Raw genomic sequence first — 18,820 nt, 5'->3', positions numbered from 1 at the left:
GGGTTCCGTCATTGAAATTCACTCGGCCACCTTCCGATGACAGCGAAGATAGGTATTTCCTTCGAACCACTGAACGTGAGCAAAATAACTAAACGCTGCAAACATCTTCTCAGATGCCGCCTCCGAGTTGTGAGTCATCCACAGTTTAGGGGTCCCTAGTGATGTGCCAGGTACTCATTACGGATTCGCGGTAATTAAACGCCAGCTGGTGTCTGGTGTTGAAGGACGGGGCTTCGCCATAAAAGTGGGACGGCCATAAATCACAATTCTTGCCACAATTTGGAATTTTTGTCGGCCCGGCCAACATGCGAGACAAATTTAAATTTCTGACCACTCGCCGTCGACCATTAGAGCCATGTTTGGAGCCGGCCCGACCCGACCCGATCAATTGACGCAAATGGTTCACTTTGGAGATACGCAAACGACGCTTCACATTTCGCCGCGAAGATCGCAGATTAACCGGGCACTCGGTGACCAAATTGATACGGCCATAAATTTCCATTCATCGACGGAGCCGAGTCTGAGTCGTAGAACACAGCCAGGAACCGACGGCTGTTGATTGAAGGGTCCGGAAGATGTGTTTTAAAAATTAAATTTTAATTAAAACTGTGGGAGACCCCAAAATGGGAAACTCCCGGAGCTGTACCTCGGTCGCTAATTAGCCAACCGGGCGGCCGGTCGGTTGTGGCCCGAAATGCAATTATGCGCCGCTGCTGCGGCAGCGTTTCGCGAGTCGGGTGCGTCGCTGAGCATGAAATAATCACTCGATTTAACGAGAGATAGTACAAATGAAGGGTGCGATCCTCCGAAAGCGGGGTTTGCGTGGCCCACCCTTAACGAGTCTCAAAGACCGAGACACGCGGGCTTTTGGGTTTCACTGTCCCAACGCAGACAAGTGCAGCCAGTTAACGAAGCGTTGCGTCTAGTGAAACACGAAATGGGATCATAAAACGATCGGAAGCTTATAGCCCCCGAACCAGAGAGAGAGAGAGGCCCCATTCTGTGGTTCTTGGCCTTGGAACACCCCACCGCAGCCCGGTTAATGTCCAATTGACGAGAGGCGCCAAAAGTGCAGCTCTCGAAGCTCGCGTCGCCGCTCGGGGCAGGTTTTTGCCGATGCTCCGTGTTCCCACTCACACATGCGGTTCGCATGCCACCTGCTGCCACCTCAGGTCTCAGGGAGGAAGATTTTATGCTCCCGCGGCGGGTTGGGGGGTTCCGAGATCCGGGGTTTTCGTTTAAAACAAAACCCATCCATTGTCACGCCTAAGTAGAGCGTTTCGCACGACGACGTCCATCACGCGGACCCGGTTCCCGGGCTACCACTTCCGGTTCGATTGGTGGAATTAGAATTTCTGTTTGATTACTACCGCCACGGTTGACCGGACGTCACGCGGCCGCAGATCGCTCGCGTCACGCACGGGCCCCTTTCGGTCTAGGTCTGGCCAATGGCCGGGGGTTTTGTTTTTCGGTTTCTGTTATACTTTCCCGACCCGAGGTCACGAATCAGGGGTGCCTTTGAGTTCTACGCGCCTAGAAAGTGCGCTTAATGAAGCATAAAAAGCATTAAAAAAACGGGACTCGCCCGGAAAGAATCGAACGCCACATAAGAGGTCCCCCTCGGCCGGGCAGACGACATCAAATGCCGGGCGCGAAACAATGGAAAATCTATAAAATTGATTTAAATACCCATTAACGAGCATAAAAAGCGAATTAAGCAATAAGCAAACAATCGAATGTGTGCCCTTTTTTCGCTCCGGATACACCGGGTAGCCCCCCCCCCCCGTTTTACGGTTTGTTTCTATTCCGTTGACACGCAACGGTGGCCCACGGTTACGGCTGAATGGCCGCCTCCCGCTTTCCCGACCGGGGCCGGTAAAGACGGTAATAATTTTCCTATCCCCTGAGCCGGGGACCACGGGGGGACTCTTGACCATAAAATGGTCGAAAACACCACTCGCCACTTACTGCCCGCGGGGGTCGTGAGCGCGTGTCACGCGTGGTTCGTCGTCGTCGAATCTATTTTATCACATTTCATTAACCTCTCTCGCGGCTAACGATGCAAAACATTCCCGGACGCTCCCGAAATTACCGTGGCTCGTGCGCGCCAAAGCCTCGAGAGACGTTTGGGACAATCGTAACTTTAATGACCGTCAGCCAGCCGACAAATACCGAGAAATGGACTTGCCGCAGCCTCGTGTATCGATGGCCAGCGATTTACGGCACATCTTTCTCCCGCTTGTCGCTAGTCTTTATTTTAATCATCTCGTCAATCTCATGCCTTACGCGAGCGGGGACTTTCTTGGCCGGGCCGGGAGGTCGTGGCTGGGGCACCAAATATCAACAAACGGCCGCAACGCCACCCAGACGCCGGTTTTGTTTGCGCTTCCTTCGTTCTGTTAGTGATTTTCACGCACATATTTGGAAAGTGACACAACCGGGTGTGTCGCCTGTGACCCCCCGTGTGAACGCTCGATCTTTGGCCCGAACTCACTCTTGGTTCCCAGCTTCCCGCCGGTGGCTTTCGTTGGTGAGACACTAAAAAGAAAAATGTAATATTCTTCATTGAGCTTCGGCCGCCAAAAAGGAAGTGATTCAAACGGGCCAACTAAATTCTGAGGCGTGAAACATTGGCGCAAACATTAGTCACCCAACATCAAAGCACCCAAGACGCCACCGGAAGAAGCCATAAACGGCACTTCCTCGGCCATTTCGTGAGATACTTTCCGCATAATTTCCATCGTGCACCTTACTCCTCCGCCGTGCCGTGGTGCCGTGCATTTTGCAGTTTTGGTTTTTATCGGTTTTCGCTGGGGCCACATTTTGCGTAACCCGCAGTGTGATGAATAATGAAACAACCACAAGGCCGGCCCGGCCTTCGGTAGGCCTCTGCTGGGTGAAAGTGCGCCAAAAGCCGCGCGGAAAGACACAGAAGACTTTGCCCCAGCCGACCCAGCCTTCAGGCAGCGAAGACTGATTCTCGCTTCTGGCCGTGGCCGCTCAGCTCACTCTCTCCTCTGTCCTGCCGGCGCCGGCCCCTCTGCCAGAAGCGTTTTCACGGCACCTTCGAAGCACGGAGCATCTGTTTCGGCTCATGGTAAATTTACACCGATAAGGGTGGTGGGGAAAAATTTACATAAAATTTGCGCCAACCACACACCCAGCGGAGGCTTCCGGACGGATCGCTGGCGGGAGGGATCCGGCGGCCGGACGACGCATTGCTGGCGTACCGGGAGAAAAATGAATGATCGAAAATTAGGCCCCGGCGGGGGGAAGGTGTTTAAGGTTTAAAAAAATCCATCACCAACCTGTCGTCGGCGACATCGCCACCGTCGCCGAGGTCGCGTCTCAGGAATCGTGACGCCGCGATCCCGCCCCGTAATGGCCCCGGCACGGCACGCAGCGTATGAAAGATGAGGCCCCGGTCGTGCGGTGTCACCAGAGTTTAATTTCTTTTACGTGACGCGTGTTCCGGGACGGCCTCCCGAGGGCTAGGGCCATTTGGAGCTCGAACCGAGCCGCAGCGGTGCGAGCGGTGAAAGTTCGGCCGGCGCATCGGTGTGCAGTTAAATGCTTCCTCCTGCTGCGGGTCACTGGTTTGAGCGAGCCACTGCCGCTGGCTGTGCCATGGTACACTTGTTGCCCGTAAATGGCCGCCCTAGTGCTGGTTGCGGGTGCACCATGGCCGTTCTGCTTCAGCAACGGGCTTCATTCGGTTGCTCTGCTCTTCCGGAAGTCACTTTCTGCAAAGTGGACAACGTTGACGATGGAATGGAAATTACAAATCTACAAATACGCAAAGAAAAACACAACAATTGACCACTAGAGAGTAGTGAGAATACATTAGATATAATACGAACCTCGCTTTGCTTCTTAAAGTGCTTTTCTATACTCAGTGTTGGTGGGTCCTGGAAGCAGCCATAAGCTTCTCATCGTGAAAAGTATGTTTAAGTTTGAATTTCGTTTCGAGGGATTTGGTAAAATTTTGGTCATTGAGAGTACCTTTAAAAACTTTTAGTGGGTTAATATTTCTCAAAATAACAATACGATTATGCTCCAACCATTAACTGTGAAATCTGTAAAGACAGTCCTAGTAAATCAAGCGAGTTACCAAATTCTGTCGGACATTTGAAAGTCCCATCATTTTATTCGGAGTTTCTGCATTTTTGTAAATTACAGGTTTAGACGTGCGTACTATCTGAAATTGTTTTAGATACCGATTTTCTGACGAGATGTCGCATTTCTTAGCTGTGTCGTCCATCTAAATATCCTAGTGATCCCATGATGTCCATTCTTTCTCCCACACCAGCATCATTTCACTTCCGGTCCACTTCCGAAAACAACGTTTCGTCCATACGTTGGAGATAAACGGGCCATATATTATGACTTCGCACGTCGGAAGTAATTGGCGTAACTTATCGACAGTAGATTCATGAAGAACCTCGCGTGAGTTGATCAAGTTCAGTCTGATGAGGTGAGGAAATATTTCCGGCAGCTGCAGAAGGTCATCTCCATCGTAATCGTAATCGCACTATAAAAGCCGGGGAAAAAGAATTTGATAAGAGCATAATTTAATAACTAATTCATAATGATCGCATCCTTCGTACGCTTCATCATTGACTTACTGCAAAAGGGAGGTGCAGTGTAAGGTAGCGAACTTTGTTCTGCGGAATGGCGCTACTAAAAGATATGTTCTGTTCAATCAACTTTAACTCTAAATACAAAAGATGCGGTAACCGGTCGATTCCGGAGAGACCATCACGCGTTACCTGAGAAAGAAAGTCAAACAGAGATTACATGGTACTGGCATGGCAATCGATGAGTCTGTTTACCTTTTCTGAATATTTCAGACGGAAACGAGTGAGATTTGTGAAATGATTGCAAATGTACTGAACGACCCTTGCTGGCATCACTGCAGACCTTAATTGCAAACACCTCAATTGTGGGGCAATCTGGAAAAGATCCTCGAAGAAACCGAGCTTGTCTTTGTGATCAAACCATATAAAACTCATAGACAAACATTGGAGCGAGGTAAGCTTTTCACTTCCGCGAAAAATGGATGTGTCCAGATTTTCCAATCTTAGATGCTGCAAGAAAACACCACATTGAATATGATTACGTTGGAACAGCGGGTCATAAATTACTTGCTTACTTTTAGCTCAGGAAGTTGCGACAGGGATTCCAACGATCCTGGTTGACCGTTAAATGCATTTAAATTACGATGTGTGATTTCTAAAGACGTCAACTTTTTGCTGTAATGCGTGATGTCTTCAACTAACGTTTTAGATAGATCAAATCCGTCGAGGCGAAGACGCCGCAAAGACGTGTTTCTTCGGAAAAAATCCCTAAACCCGTATTCAACCATTGTAACATCAAGTAACGATGAAATTGACAACTCCTCTAGAAGAGGGAATGTCATTTCGTAAAATCGATTCAAGGAAATTTGTCGATTGAATGTAAAATAAACTTGCTTTAACTGGCCACTGAAATATCTGCATTGCTCAAACTGCTCCTCAGAACCAAAAAACATTCTCAGACCTTGCAAAGAAGGGGCGATCGTATGCCAGGGGATTCCACTGTTACAATGGGGGCTATAGTCGATCTTCAAGTATTTCAAATTTCTCATAACCGGGAACGGTTCAAAACTTTCATTCATTTGTTTGGGTTTCTGCTCAATCAACAAATGCTGCAGGTTAGGTACCTCCAGCAATATCAACCGTAACGAAGAGAATGTCAAATTGAAGGATTTTATACGCAATGAGGTGACACCCAACATTTCTAATAAGTTCTTCACATACGCAAAGACCTCTGTAGTGTTCTTGAGTACAAGGTGGCGATATTTTCGGTTGCTTTGGAGCAAATCTTTGACCAACGGAAAATCGGGCACTAGCTTCACACGCTCCATTCGCCGCCCCGAAAAGGCCAAATCCGACCATCGTTTGCAGACTATAGATGCGTCCTTCAGGTCGTCCACGTCCAGTTGGTCGAATATCAACTCCAACAGCTACAAAAAACAAAAACTTTCAATAACTTTACAGGAATAAATCGCAAATCACTCACTTCGTTTGGTAGGTCGTTAATCGTCGGGTGCTCCATGATTAGCGCAGAAAATATCGGTAGCTTCGCGCGTTTGCACCGTGTTAAAATTTGTCGATTGTCACTGTTTCGATTGGGTCACAATGGCTTATCAGTTCCCGGCACCTTTTTTGCTTTAAGATGGACAACTTATCGAGCGTGTGCACTTTCTGCGAATCGAAGTGGAACGGGCGGAAGGTAGAATCCGGAAATGGATCAGTGTCAGACAGTTTGACAGCTCGAATCCCGTGCCAGCTTACCACAGCTGACCATCTAGAATGCCACAGTACATTACCACAGTTGACCGCGTAAACTGCGGCAATGGCAGTTAATTGGCTTCACTTATGAAAGGGTTTTTTTACAATTCAGTCGATTTTGATTTAGAATATTTAGATAATGCACCAGAATCGAGTACAAAATATCGGCGAGTGTATTTAAAAAAAAAAAAATGCAATCTCTAACTTTCAAAATATGTTCAAACAATCCTGGTATATTAAGCGGGTTAATAAATTCGCTTTTCGGATTAATAAATTCGGTTAATGAAGGTCGCCTTTTTATTTACCGACGCCAGGTCTCATGCGGCCGATAAGACTAGCTAAGGATCCGTCTGCTTCCGTGCCCCCCCATTTTTCCGTTCGCTCGGATTGCGATTGTTTGAGGAATGGTGGCCATCGTTACGAGTTAGTTATGTGTTCTTTTTAAATTGTATTTCCAACATACGCAATCGGTGTCCCATCTGGTCACCACACCTCGGTGGGCCACCGTAATTGGATCGATGAAAAATGCTAATAATAATACCGCCGAACGGGGCCATAAAAACGGGGAGCGAAAAAGGTCGCCCCGCTTGGCACCCGGCCCGGCCCGGCCCGGAACGCAGTTTGGGCAATTTGCGTGATTGGAAAACTAAAAATATGTGCCAAATTCAATTGGCACATATTCGGGCGGCCACTCGTTTCGCACCTTCCGGGGTCGCCACCGTTTCCAGCAGCTCGACCCTCGACACCTCGACCGCATAATTCTATTGCCTATTTTCCACCTCAGCAACGAGCCTCTTTCTCGCTATTTCTTCGTGTGCCAATAACCCGCTGGAGCCGCTAATCCGTTGCGGAAAGCATGATAAATCGCTTTATTATGCAACTCGGTGCTTCTTCGGCCAACAACGGGCCTCGCCTCATCTTTGGTTTCAATCGCGCCTCGTGTGAGTTATGCTGCACGCAAAATGGGTCACGTTCCCGCTCCCGATCCCGGTAGATCCTTTGCCGATCGAGCACCGCTGAGGGCCAAGCGGCGATCGCTGGGGACCCTTAGCCCGGGAACGGGAAAGAGTTCAACGAGCGGGCCACGGCGAACCCGATCGTTGGCGTGAGTTGAGAGTTTCATTTTCGGGCCCTCATTACCGTCGGTCCCGGGGCGGATTGGCGTGCCCAGCGAGCGCAATCGGGAATGATTAAAAAAGGCTTTCAATCACCGCCGGTCGCACGAAAACAAAATGGTTGCCCTTTACGCCTCTTTTACGTCCTTCCGGAGAGCACTGCACTGATTAATAGACCGGCCCCGCAGTGGGTCTCCGTAGGTCCCCCCTAGAACGCATGGTCCTCGGGCGAGCTTCCGGCAGGCAAATGGTGGCGGCCTCTCTTTTGAAGGCGACCCCATCTTCGGCGGGCCCTTCGCTGAGCCCCCCCAAAAGAACGCCAATTGTCAAAAGTCCCACCGGGCAGGTGATAAATACTTCGCTGGGCCGCTGTGTGCTGTGTGAGAAATTATCCGCAATTATCCACACTTCGCTCGGCTTTCGGTGCATCGTGTTCCGCTGTCCGCGTGGCCGCCTCCGTCTCGCTCCTGCTCATTATGCAAAACCCGATGGCAGCATCACGATCGACAGGTTCTTCCCGAGGAGTCCCGACGACGACTGCGCACGCCGCAAGCGCCTTCGATCGGGGCAATTGGCTCGTTGGATGGATCGATGGCCGCTCTGGCTGGGGACGGTTCCGGAGCTGCTGGATGGATGGATCGTTAAGAACCGGTTGCAATGTCGGGGGCCATGTTTTCGCTGCTTTTACACCCTCCGGCCGCCCGCTTCGCTCGCTTGCTTGCCCGGTCTCTCTCCCGGTCTCCCGGTGCTCCGACCCGGGGCCCGGGCGTTCGTGTTTTTCATAATTTTTGCGCTCCTGTAATTATTTTTATTGATTGCATTTCTGCTTTCCGCGACTTTCTTTCGCGGCCCGCCCGGCGCCCGCCAGAAGAAGCTGCCGCGGCGTCGCGAGGTGTGAAGGGATCGTGCGTGACGTGGCGTGGTCCGTGCCTGGCTGGCTGGCTGGCCTCGGAACTGGGAAAGCAATTTGCATAGCGAAGCTATTTGTCAAACTTTTGAAGATGGGGCCCACACTCCCGCTTGGCGGGCGTTCGGCGTGTCTAACGACAGAAAATACTTCGCCAAAGATATTGGCAGCTGGCAGATGCCATTTTTCATCGCGGCCCGACGCCCGCTGCACCTGGAATGCGTTCCCTCCGCAAGGAGCAGGCTTCGCTGCCGGAAGTGTCGAATGGTGGAGATTGGCCGGTGAGGGGAAGAAATTATATCGACGTTTTAGCGTTGATCTGTGGCAGCGTTCGCGCCGACGACCGTTATCGGCGCCGGCGTCGCGCCTGTTTGGAGGACGATGACGGTGGTTCTGTCCGGGGTCCCTTCGGGTGAGACCGCGACATGCTTCGTTTTAGCATCAATAGCATCGCCGTCGGTGGCGCGTTTGATTTGCGTTTCGCGTACAAATAATTATCAGGAAAGTAACAACTTTTTCCACCTGAATTCCTTTCCGAAGTTAAATGTGTCAATAGAGATTTAAGGGCTAAAAGCTTGTGTTTTAGTAGCTATTGAATGGTTAACAGCTATTGAGCCTTGCAGTCACAGCTTCTAAAGCCATACAGATCACGAAACAGTCGTTAGATATTGAAGGGTTTCGGTGCCAAGACACCGGTGCCAGTGAAGGCGATATATTAACAGCAAACATTAACAAGGACGTATCAGGACTGTATTCACATATTGTGAAGTTAAAAGTTGAAGCTATCGTTATTGTTTTATGAAATATCAACCCGCTGAACCTTTGTACTGGATCAAAATCGACTGAATTGTAAAAAAACCCTTTAATAAGCGGAGCCAATTAACTGTCATTGCCACAGTTTATACGGTCAGCTGTGGTAATGTACTGTGGCATTCTAGTTGGTCAGCTGTGGTAAGCAGGCGACGGATTCGAGTTGTCAAACTGTCTGACACCGATCCATTTCCGGATTCTACCTTCGCCCGTTCCACTTCGATTCGCAGAAAGTGCACACGCTCGATAAGTTGTCCATCTTAAAGCTAAAAAGGTGCCGGGAACTGATTAGCCATTGCGACCCAATCGAAACAGTGACAACCGACAAGTTTTAACACGGTGCAAACGTTACACGCGCGACGCTACGGATATTTTCTGTAATTATCATGGAGTACCTACCGATTAACGACCTACCAAACGAGGTGAGTGATTCTATTGTGCGGCCTGTTTCTGTAAAGTTATTAAACAGTTTATTTTGTAATTGTTGGAGCTGATATTTGATTACCTCGACGCGGAGGACCTAAAGGACGCATCTTTGGTGTGCAAACGATGGTCGGATTTGGCATTTCTGGGACGGCGAATGGAGCGTATTTTGTTGGTGTCAAAATTTCCGTGCGACAAGGATTTACTCCAAAGTAACCGAAAATATCGCCACCTTGAACTCAAGTACGCTACAGAGGTCTTTGCGTATGTGAAGAACTTATTCCAAATGTTCGGTGTCAGCTCATTGCGTATAGAACACTCCTATTTGACACTCTCTTCGTTAAGGTCGATTTTGCTGGAGGTTCCTAATCTTCAGCATTTGTCGATTGAACAGGAACCCGATGAAATGGACGAAATGATTGAACCGTTCCCGGTTATGAGAAATTTGAAATACTTGGAGATCGACTATGGCATCACTTACAGTGGACTCCCCTGGCATACGATCGCCCCTTCTTTACAAGGTCTGAGAATGAATTGTAAATCTGAGACCCAGTTGGAGCAATGGAGACATTTCAGTGGCCAGTTAAAGGAAGTTTATTTTGCATTCCATGGAGAAAGTACCTTGAATCGATTTTGCGAAATGACATTCCCTCTTCTAGAGGAGTTGTCAATGACATCGTTACTTGGTGTTCAAATGGTTGAATACGGGTTTGGGGATTTTTTCCGAAGAAACACCTCTTTGCGGCGTCTTCGCCTCAACAGATTTGACCTATCTAAAACGATAGTTGAAGACATCACGCATTACAGCAAAAAGTTGACGTCTTTAGAAATCACAGGTCGTCCTATATCGAGATATAACGATCAACCAGGATCGTTGGAATCCCTGTCGCAATTGACTGAGCTAAAGGTAAGCAAGTAATGTATGACCCTCTGTTCCAACGTGATCATACTCAATGTGGTGTTTTCTTGCAGCATCTAAAAGTGACAGATCTGAACACATCAATTTTTCGTGGATGTGAAGCGCTTACCTCGCTCCAATCTTTTTCTTTTAATTTGGTGAACTTTGATATCAAAGGCACGCTCGGTTTCCTCGAGTATTTTTTCCAGATTGCACCTCAATTGAGGTGTTTGGAATTGGTGGCTGCCAAGGTAACAGCAAGCGAGGTTCAGTACATTTGCAACAGGTTCTCAAAACTAACTCGCCTGCGGCTGACATATTCGGAAGAAGTAAGAAGATTCATCGATTGCCATGCCAGTACCATGTAATCTCTGTTTGACTTTCTTTCTCAGGTAACGCATGATGGTCTCTCCGGAATCGACCGGTTACCGCATCTTTTGTATTTAGAATTAAAGTTGATTGAACAGAACATATCTTTTAGTAGCGCCATTCCGCAGAACAAAGTTCGCTACCTTACACTGCACCTCCCTTTTCCAGTAAGTGAATGATGAAGCGCACGAAGGATGCGATCATTATGAATTAGTTATTAAATTATGCTCTTATCAAATTCTTTTTCCCCGGCTTTTATAGTACGATGGAGATGACCTTCTGCAGCTGCCGGAAATTTTTCCTCATCTCATCAGACTGAACTTGATCAACACACGCAAGGTTCTTCATGAATCTACTGTCGATAAGTTACGCCAATTACTTCCGACGTGCGCAGTCATAATATATGGCCCGTTTATCACCAACGTATGGACGAAACGTTGTTTTCGGAAGTGGACCGGAAGTGAAATGATGCTGGTGTGGGAGAAAGAATGGACATGGGACCACTAGGACATTTAGATGGACGACACAGCTAAGAAATGCGACATCTCGTCAGAAAACCGGAATATTCAAAAATTGTTTAGATAGTACGCACGTCTAAAACTACAATTTATAGAATTGACGAAACTCCGAGTAAAAGGTCTAGTCTTATTGCATTCATCGCTTTTTCAGTAAATACTAACCTTCAAAACAAAAAACGTTATCATTTCATGATATTCTACTCATAAGCTTACGAGTTATTATGCTAAAAGTGACAGTATTTTTTTATTTTCATAATATTGGATCAATGTATTTTATTGCACCCGTTCTTGCTGGCTACCGCTCGCGCTCTTATTAATCGTTCCAAAGGACCCCGTGTCCCCGTGTGTGTGGGTGAAGATAAATTGCCCGGTCCATAATCAAATCCAGCTGAAACGGGGACACGGCTCACGTGGTACGGGTTTTCTTTACTCGATGTCGATGATTGTTGAACGACAATTTTTCAAAGAGCCCCCGGTATTCGTTTAGAAGAACCACACTGCCACAGAGCGACGGATGGTCGGCAGTGGGTTGGGGCCAGATAAAAATACTGGCCACTGACCGAACGAACGGCCGGCTCATAAATCGCGTCGGTCAATGTTGGCTTTTGTACCGATCCCCGTTGGCCGGGGAAAATTGAGCTCCTTCTTCTTCGCGGTGGGGACGGAAACAGCGGGAAGACTTTCCACTTGAGACGCGATAAGTTTCCCGGGCCGGAAGGCCACAAATGCCATCGATAATACCAGGATATTTGTTTGCATGTTGTTGGTCACCGAACTTCAGGTCCGTCCGTGTGCAGGTTGCCGTGATTCCGAAACTTCCGGGAGCCATAAAGTGACCGGCGGCATCGCAGCTTCGTTATCCAAACAAACTGCTTTGCAATGGGGCCAAAATCAGGACACACAATAAAAGCGGCAGCGGGGCCCGCAGTGCCGGAGTGGCGCTTGGGGAGAGTGTTGGGCCAGTGCACAAAAGAATGTCGGAAAGGGCCATAAAAACAGCCACAACACACACAGGATCGTGGCGCGTTGACAAACGAGCCAAAGTCGAAGAAGAAAGTGTTCGATTTCTTCACTCGACTCGCGCAAAAAGCGAAAAATTTAGCCGGGAACGTAGGGAACCGTATTGCATGCCACTCACGGGCCCAGATTCCAGACCGAGACCGGAAGACTAATGGCGGCTTTAGTCCGAAAAGCCGCAGCTAATTTATTGCCCCACGCGACCACACGGGAGCCGCAGCCTTTGGAGGAGATAACCGACCGGGCTCGATTATTTAGTTTTGGGTGAAAATATTTAACATTTTCCTGGTGCCGCCGGGTGGGTGATTACTTTTGTGGGTCAGCACGGTCAATCGACCCACGCTGGATGGATGCTGAGTGGACGAGCGAACAGGCGAGCCAATCTATTCGTTCTTTCTATGTGTTCTATTCTTCTCGATTCCATTTACTACTCATCTATATATTAGCTTTACTCTTTTTGCCTTTTTTTTACGTTTAAGTTGAGCTTCATAAAGGATGTTGTTGTCTTTATGATCACTTTAGCGATTTTGCGTATGGCTTTCATCTCTTTCAGGTTCATAAAGCGCTGAGAAGAGTGTTGAGTTTACCCCAAACAACGGCTGAAGGCTCGAGTGTTTCTTGACCATTTGAAACACACCCCGAACTTCGATTTGAACGGTACATTCCGCCCCGCAAGACGAGGACGCTCACGTATGCAAATGATGGCCCAGCACATGATGAGACCCCTACTTAAGCCCACGGATGGACAAGATTTGTGTTAAATAAACTCCAGTCCGGCCGGCACCGCTCGGGACAAAAAGTAAGCTACACTTGGGCCTCTACCCTCCAGCACTTGAGCCGGCGAGCTGAAAATGGCCAGCCGTTCGGAGTGTGGACCAGAAGGCCCCAAGTGGGGTCGAACGCTCATAAATTACGCAACGGTTTCGGAATAAACTATAAATCTGATCAGTCCCCGGGCCCGGCCAGAGAGAGAGAGAGTGAGAGAGAGAGCGAGAAAAAAGGCGGTTCCTGGCCTGGAGTTTCTAATGTTTCTGTTGTTGGGCCGCGGCCGGTCTGTGCGGTCCACTCGAAAGTGCCCCTTGGAGGCCTCTTCCAGCAGCACCAAGACAAGAGTCCGTAGTTTTCGGTAACGAATTAATTGTGCATATTTTACGCTCGGGCCGGCAGGACGCACGCCTCGCCCTCCCGGCGAGCGGGTCCAAACATGGCCATCGGGAGCGATCATTACGCCCGCGCGCCGAGGATAATCCGCCAACCGCTGCGCCTGCGTTGCGCGGACGGAAAAGGTAATTAATCTATCTTCTGCCTCCGGATCCGGCGTTTCCTTCGGGGTTCGTGTTTTGAAAACGCGGCCACTAACACTACAACGTCTTCTGTGCGGACGAAACCACGAAAAGGCGGATTCCCCCGCAATGGGAAGATAGATTGCCATTTCACAGGGGCCGGCCCTCATTAATCCGGCCGGACTGCTCCCGGCTTTGGCGAACGGTCCGAAAATGGGAACACGTCACACGTGACGGTGATCGTTGAGGTGGTGAGCTGATGCTGAGGATCGCCGGGCGATCTGGTGCCGTATTATCGCATCCTTGGGCCACCCCGGCGAACGCGATCCCGAAAAGTGTCCCAAGACTTTCTCCTAATCTCATTAGCCTAAGCCGCCGCCGGCTGGCTTGATCAATCTGGAGCGGCCGGACCGGATTTGCATTGATTTGCGCGGCTGTGAAGCGAATGTCGTTTGCTGATGATACACTTTCCGGGTCCGAGCCGCTTCCCCGGAGGCTCTTCCTTCGCCGTGAACTCACAATTTACGAGCCCCGGCCCGACGGCCGGCCGGAATCAATTTGGGAAAATTCATCAGATTTATGCGCCAACACTTAATCACTTACCCGTATTGGTCGCCCCCCCGAAGGCGATTGTGGATAAAAATTGGCCGCCTTGGGCCGCTCATTAAAATTCCCATATTTTGCTCTAATCGTTGCAATCCCGTTCCATCCTTCCCAGAGCGGACTCTGTTTTCTTTTTCGTCCGGTTGCTTTTTTAATTTATTTATTTTTACAGTTTCGCGGCCCAGAGAGTCGTCAGGGAACGGAACGAACCACTGGCGACGACAACTGTCCCCAGAGCCGCTACACGTTGATCGTGTGCTAACGAAAGATCTTTGATCTTCCCCCTAAGCTGGGCGAGAGAGCCGGGAGAGGCCCACTTTTTTGGGAAGGCAATGCCAAAGGCTACCGCCATTCGCGCCGGGATCGCGTCGGGATTCATAAATCATCGAATTTAATAAATTTAACGTCGAAAGCTAACGGAACTTTCCGTGCACTATTCCGTTCCCGCCCGGTCAGGCTGGCCGCGAAACCGGGAAGTGAAGTCCAAGATTATGCGTCGTTTTTATTGTCGTCCACCGGGTCCCGTCGCCTGGCCGGCAGCTCGGTGCGGTGCGATGACAGTGCCATTTTAATTTATTCCTGATAGACGCAGATAATTTAAACGAAGAAGACACATCCACGTATTTCGTACTACCGACCGACATTCGCGATCGCGCCACATGGACGAAAGATTAATCCGAGGACGAGAAGGCGGTTTTCGGGACCCCTCGAACTGTTCCTCCGATCGGCTTTATGGAAAGAGAGCGTTCTGAAGAAGAAGTGCTTAAAAATGACCAAAATTACATCAAATAGTTAAATAAGATTTCGTTTCAAATACTTTTAAATCAGATAGAAACAAGCCTTTCCCAGTTCCTTAAAAAGAAGTGCCTGAAGGGGACATTAATCGGTCACTAGTGCCACTTTGAAACTCTCGCTCACTGGCACTTTGAAAAGAAAAGTCCATTTCCTCCGGGAAACGCACAAAACCGCCGCCCGGCCATCCGTCTCATTAGGGCCGGGGCCAATTTGCGCTGACGGAACAACCTGCCCGCTGTCGCAATAACTGCTGCACAGCGAACAGCGTCCTCGAGGCGAATCGTCCCCGGTAAACCCGGTGGTCACCAGTAAGGAAGACGTCAAGACATCCCGGCGGCCGGCCCGGTGACTCGAGCGAACTGGAAATCACGCGGACGCGAAGAAAACGCCCAACGGAAGGATGCGGCCAACTGCTTTTCGCTTTTACGATCCTGCCGACCATAAAACGGGCGGCCGCGGGAAATGAAGCCGCGCACTGGCGTGTTTCGCTCCATAAAATCATTAAAACCGATTGGCTGGACATTTTTATAATTAATTGTGTACAACCAATAAACCGGGACACGGGACGCAGCTGCCGTGTTTCGGAAGCCGGTCCGTTTCGGAAGATGCCCACAACGCCCGGCTTAACAATGTGTGAAGCTCCGATTGAGAGGCCCTCTTTCGACTCAGGCAGCCCGTGAGCGGGGCTTCGGAGCTGGAAACAGTGCAGCCAACGTCCCGTTGGGTAATAGGTCGAACGGAGTCCCAGATCTCAGGCACGACCCAGCTCTTTGTCGATCATCATCTTGCACCGTGAAGAAGAACATGTCCCGCGGCCGGTTGACATTTCTACGCCGAACCCGGCGATATGATCGATATCTGCGCCGGTGAATGGGATCGGCCCCGAACTAGACCACGGAGAAGAACGGAGCCTTCCCGTGGATGCCGCGAAGAAGAAGAGAACAGGGCCTTTCACGATCTTTCACGATCCCTTTACTCGGGCTCGTTCCAGTATTTGACGTAACGGAGCGCTGGAACCTTTCGCCCGCGCCCGCGCCCGCGATTGTCATCACTTTTCGGGAAAGTTTGGCAACGGCCACGTCGCGTCGTGAGCGTTCCCGTGATCTGGGCCCTGGGCCCACCGATCCAGGTTACGTTTCGTGAAGTGAAAGTGTTTGGCCGACGTCGTGTTTTGATGGGCCGCGAAACAATGATCTAATGGTTGCTACCGAGCTGCCGACGCCACTCGGCCAAGCCCACTTGCGGGGTCCCAAGTGTAGCGGACGGTGTAAGCCGGTTTATGTTTGATTTTATGATACCCACCCAACTGACCGACCGACGGGCGTTAAGTTTATTTGCGTAAGTCGTCTCTTGAAGCCGGGGGGGGGCTTGGGAGGCAAGTGAAGTTTGGCTTTCCGACGATGTTAAGTCAAATATTGGTTTTCCGTATCATCGGTATCGTAGGCGAAATCGCTTTCTAATACTCATGGAAATATTTTTATTTGTTCATTAAATTAACCAACTAACTATTTGAATATGCTACTGCAACTGGACAATTATTCGAATGAGCGAATTCAAATTGAATTTATTTATTTGTTTATTACACTAATCACAAGTGGTGAAACGAACGCAGAAGCTGGTAACCGATATTTAAAGGGAAACAAACATAAATACAAGAATTAAACAGTAACATGACTGAAACAGTTACATTGAGAAGACATGGAAGCATCACGACACTGATCTGATAGGTCAGGATAGGACAGGATAGGGGTTTCGACCTTTTTTTTTATCATTTATCAAAGAGACTTTGAGCTGTAAAAAAACATCTAAAAGATAGAAGATTGTCTAAAAAAAGATTCTGCTTTAAGCTAATTCTACTCCAATTTAGTTTTGTGCCGTGGTTTCTAGGCGATTCAAACCCTGGCGTTTCCGAACCCTATTTTCACTGGCAGGGAAGGCAAGAAAACCCCGACTCTGAGGAAATCGGCGACTACGGATCGTCGGCAAGGGCTCGCAGACCGAACGACTGTTTTTTGGGTTCCTGGGGAACGAGAAACAATGTCATACAATGTCAGTGTAATTCAAATTAAGATTTAGTATTTAGGAAGAGACGAGTATAAGGTTTAATGGTCCGAAGTCTGTTCAATACAATAAAAATGGATGTTGAGAAGATCAATTTTAATTTAATTGTGATCCAGAAGTGATCATAGCTCAAGTAGCAGACAGAATCCCCTTGAAAACATTCTTTCCAAATTCTTAATCGTTTGACAGTGCTGAGAAGCTGTAAGTAAATCTATCACAGAACTATTTCTTTCACGAAGGAACCTTAAATTATGATAAGTAATTTTAACAAACACCAAACAAATTGATACTCCATTTTGTCCCCAGGTCCAAGTAATTTCTACGCTTCTCTCGTTCCCGTACGGTCACTCACGAATGATTGACACCTTCCTGCGTTCGTTCCACTGGCCCCAGGCCCCCGCAACTCTCCGACTCCGCTGCGTGACACAAATTATCATCACACGCAACGAATGGACCATCCTTCACAATCAGCCCCGACCCGAACCGCGGTGAGCCATCGTGAGCATCTTAATCAGATTACCCCGTCGAGATGCCGTCGTCCCGATGGTGTTCGAGTTCCAACGGCCAACGGACGGATTTTAGGGGGCCCGAAAGACCCAAAGAATTTTCCGCCGACCCACCGGGAACCCCGAAGCGCAATTGTAGCGCTTAGTGGTCATTAGAGGCCCGGGGGCTTCATTTCTTTTCTCGGCGACCGGCTCGGAGCAGCATCCTCGCACGATCGAGGCGAGGGCCAATCTCACGCACGGTTCCACTTCTAATACGCCCGGCCCGGCCGGGTGGTGGTAATTCCCCGGCAAATGCTCATTGTTGTCGGCCCGCTTTGGCTTATAAAGCCATCTAGGGCCAGGGCCGCTACAACCGTTCTGAGTTGTGGTGGTTCCCGCTCAAGACGATCGCTTAATCTCCTGCCCCAGGCCCCGGGCCCGGCCCGACGGGCCGCACGTAAGTCCGTCATCAATTGAACAGAAACCTCTCCAGCCCGGGCCAGGCTTCGAGTTCTCGGGCTCCGGCTCCGCGGACCGCGGCTAATACGCTAACAAACGACCAAACATAACCATTATAATCGTCATCGAATCGATAAAATTTGTTCGGCCTGGCCGAGGCCAACCCCGTGGCATGGTACGGGGACGGCCACGTCTGAAGATTGGATGACAATCGCGCGGTGTCCATTTAAAAACTCACTCCCCAAAATGGTGAAAGAACATATTTCATAGAATTATGCTCCCCACCAGAAAGTCCCGAAACGAATCTCGATTCCTCGGCCGATGCCGTGATTCGCTGCTCCGTTTCAGTCCGTCCGGTGAGCTAATTAACTGCAATTAATACGACGGTAGCTAAACGGACGCCGGAACCGGTTCGGACGTGGCAGCCCCTAGAGGGCACGATAAGAACGGCCCCGGGATGGAACCGTTCTAGCATTCGGGTGTAGCTCGGAGATCTTCGAGTCACGAAACGCTCGATCGTCTTCCTCCGATTCAAACGCCTCGGGTTCGATTAACGGACCACGGCGGGCGACATTGCGGATTAAAGGCTTACGAAATAGATTGCGGCCGGCGAGCCATTATGTTTTCAACATACCACCCTGCCCCAGGGACCTGCCCTGGCGCGGAGAGACGACACATTCCACCCAGAATGACGCACGGACCGATTCTAATTGCCTTTGCGGCCGCAAAGATGGCAGCATTG

This window comes from Anopheles bellator, chromosome 1 (genome assembly GCF_943735745.2).
Source record: "Anopheles bellator chromosome 1, idAnoBellAS_SP24_06.2, whole genome shotgun sequence".
Classification (NCBI taxonomy): Eukaryota; Metazoa; Arthropoda; class Insecta; order Diptera; family Culicidae; genus Anopheles; species Anopheles bellator.
This window is presented reverse-complemented; position numbering follows the sequence as displayed.